Consider the following 3,569-nt stretch of genomic DNA (forward strand, 5'->3'; position numbering starts at 1 on the left):
ATGCTAAAAGATAGAAATGACTGGCTTTAAACTATTTGGTCGTTATTGAAAATGCCAATGGCCTAAGACTTTTGCCCATTACTGTACATGTAATGCAGAACATGTAATTGACTACAATTCTTCATTATCTCAAATATAAAACAAGGTCAAACCTTTGTGTAGCATAACCATAAATAAGGCTAAAGACAATTTATCTGGCAGGATTAAGGATTTTTATATTAATTTCATAGATACAGAAATAATTGAAAAATGTTCTAAAAAAGTTCTTTAGTCATGTCATCAAAAGATTGCAGGGCTCCCTCAGCCCCAGAAGTAAGCCGTCTCCAAACTGCTCTTGATGTTGTTCTGATTTTCTCTCCTCTCCTTGGTCACCAGGTTTGCTTCACCCTTTTGAAGAGGTCTTCTATGAGCGGCCTTCTGCTGTTTGGTGAGCTGTTTCTTCAATTTCTGCCTGATGACCACCTACATTGGGGGACATCAACTCATTATTTTAATACAACATAAATCTTGCAACACCCAAGTAACTTTTTTTTTTTTGTATCTATATATTTAAACTAAAAAAAAAAAAAAAAAAAAAAAAATATAATCAGGATTTTGTGTCTGCAGGGGTAAACTTTTAGACCTAGAATGAATATATTAAAGGGCTGTACTAACTGGTGGTATGGTGGATCAACTGCCAACACTTCAGAAGCTCATCTCACTGGTGGTTCTCCTCCTGTGTTCATTCTCAAGCCTCACTTGATCTCTGGGGATCACATGCATCAAATCATTATATGTAAGATTAAGGGTTTTATATAAAGGAATACTTCACACCATAATGAAAATGCATCATTAAGATCTTAGTAAACACAGGCTTGTCAAGCATCAAAAAGAGCAAAAAATAACTTGGTCATATTTATTTATTTATTTTTTTTCCACTGCAGTCCTGAAACTAATTATGCCATATGCTAAATTTTCAAGCTTCAAAAAGTGCATAATGACAGTGTAAGTGTAATCTGTACGTGTCAAACAGTTTAGCCATTTAAAGAATACAGTCACTTTATATAATGAACATCTTTAATTTAGGCTTATTCGCATTTAAACAATGATCACAGCACATCAAATACGGTAAATAGAAGCTCAACCATACACACATATGTGCAAGAACAATGAAGAAATTATGAAAATTTCCCAATATTCCTTTTAGGATACAAGGTAAAATATGAACTGTAGCTTTATAGCAGTATGAAATGGTTACATATGCTCAAGCAAGTTATGGTATTAAAAATGAGTCGCATCATATAAAATAACATAAAAAAGATAGCTTACCTAAGGCCTGAATTCTTTGCTGGATGCAGACAGGTCAACCAAATCAGGACACTCATCCTCTACCTCATTCTCCTCTTCCCTCTCCAATTCTTTGGAGATGTCAGAAACTGGTCATCTGAATGTCTTCTGAGGTGATGTCCTCTTCACATTGAGCTCCATCATGTTCCTCTGTGTCTGCTTCTATTGGAGTCTCCTTGCTCATTTTTAGCCCTTCCAGCTCAAGCATGGCATGTTTATACTCCTCCATGCTGAAAATGTCCTCTGAAGCGACCTGATGTGTATCGTCAGCAGACTCCTCATCATCTTCATCTCCACTGAGTCCTTCATCCTCTGGACCTCAAGATTTGAATAGCCCTGATCTAAAGTCTGATTATGACAAAAGCACGCTATTAGAAAAATCACCTGATATCTTTGAATGTTGGATAGAGTTCGCTTTCATAGTTAAATATTTTTTAAGAAAAAAACTTGAACCCACTTGACATCTCGATCGAAGTAGCTTTTGCAAAAGAATTAAAAACTTAATTTCAGTGCCAGTGCTTATTATTTAATAATTATCATGATCAGTTTAATATCAGGATGGTCTCGATTCTGCATTTATGTGTGAGGTGGAGATCATCTGAGGGAAGTCTATCAGTGTGATCTGGTCATTGTCATCAAGCATGAGGTTAAATTCATTGAAGTCTCCGTGGATCAGGCCATGATTGGCAAGTTTGACTAATAGCTCCATGATTTGACAATGCAGTTGGGTCTTGAATTTCTCGAACCTGACTCCTATATGAAAAATACAGTAACATTTAATGGACACCTATGTAAAGTCATGTTTAAAAAAAAACTAAAAACAAGTGGTATTTCTAAGTCCTTTCAAGAGAGATTAATACAGCAAACAACTGCACAGTTCGGCAGATGTCAACGACCTTTCTACACAAGTAAATATTTAATGCAAGAAAATAAAGCATTGTGCGAAGTTCTGTTCATCTGAAGCACAGTGGGTACCATTAATGAGCTCCATAACCACTGCATGTATGTTAGTCCACTGGCTTCGGGACAGGAAACCCTCAATCATATAACACCTGTTAGAAAAGCAAGGACTCTTAAATAAAATAAATCTAAGAAACAAGTAACTGCTGTTTTCTTGTCTTTATTTTATTACATTTTACTTTAGATACCTTATAATATTGCATTACTATACAGTGATGCATGTTGAAATGATTTCAGAAGACAAGATCTGTATCTAGCACAATGTTTTAGATCGGTCGCGAGGGTCAATAGACAATTGGGCATGAAACACAAATAGACTCAAATACCTAAGAATGCTTAGAATCAAACATTTTTGGTTATTAGTTATGGGATACAATGGGGAACTTCAAATAGTAGTCCTTTATTTTTACTGCCATGTCAGCATCTAAGGCTAACTTTATGGAAAACTGAGTTATGAAACTTTAAATAAAAGCATCTGCTATATCAGTGATTTTTAACCCAATGACCAGGGGCCACTAGTGTTTTTTAGAGTAGAGGAAAGGCTTGAACAAATTAGATTTTAATACTTAAAACAGATCAACTCAAAATACGCACTTTGAGACTGGCTTGTCCCAAAAATGAAAGCAGATTGAAGTGTGTCTCTATATCCTCTTGAAATGTATAGATATTACTTTCATGTATGCAGACTCTTTCATGGCAGAGAGCCGGGACAGGCACAGTCATGACATCTTGTGTCTTTGCTTGTGGTAATCTCTCTTGTTCTTCAAGTTAATGAAGGATGTCCGTCCCAGTCTGTGAAGTTTCAGCGCAAACTGCTCCCCCTCAGCATTTGAAACAATATAAATATATGAAATAAGAAAAAGCACACTGAATCTTTATTTTGATTCAGACAAATACACCTGTAGCTTGTCATATGGTTGTGAAAAATAAAGCTGGATGTTAACAGATATACCTTCCTTAAAATGGTAACGTCACATACCGCTGTGAGGACTCCAAAATCATCCCTGGATAGATAACTTAAGATAACGACGTTTAACTTGCCCATTGTGGCAAAACCGTTCCTTCCTAATTTTCAGAAGAGTTCTAACTTGTTTGCAAATGTCTTTGTAATGCAGAATCATATACAGTAAAAGAAATGGACACAGCGACCCCATTGGATTCAATGGAGACAAATGAAGTCGATTAGAAGCACGCATTTCCTGGGGGTCGGGCGTACTGCGCAGACTCAAACTGAGCTTGATGACGGAGATGTCATGTGAGCAACCTGTCTGACAACTGTAAGT

General features: G+C 36.3%; 1 pseudogene; it reads right to left on the reverse strand.

Moving 5' to 3' along the window:
* Positions 1 to 214: 214 nt before the first annotated feature.
* On the reverse strand, positions 215 to 3,288 carry LOC128014966 (serine/threonine-protein kinase RIO2-like; annotated as a pseudogene).
* Positions 3,289 to 3,569: the final 281 nt, after the last annotated feature.

Source organism: Carassius gibelio, chromosome A5, assembly GCF_023724105.1.
Source record: "Carassius gibelio isolate Cgi1373 ecotype wild population from Czech Republic chromosome A5, carGib1.2-hapl.c, whole genome shotgun sequence".
Classification (NCBI taxonomy): domain Eukaryota; kingdom Metazoa; phylum Chordata; class Actinopteri; order Cypriniformes; family Cyprinidae; genus Carassius; species Carassius gibelio.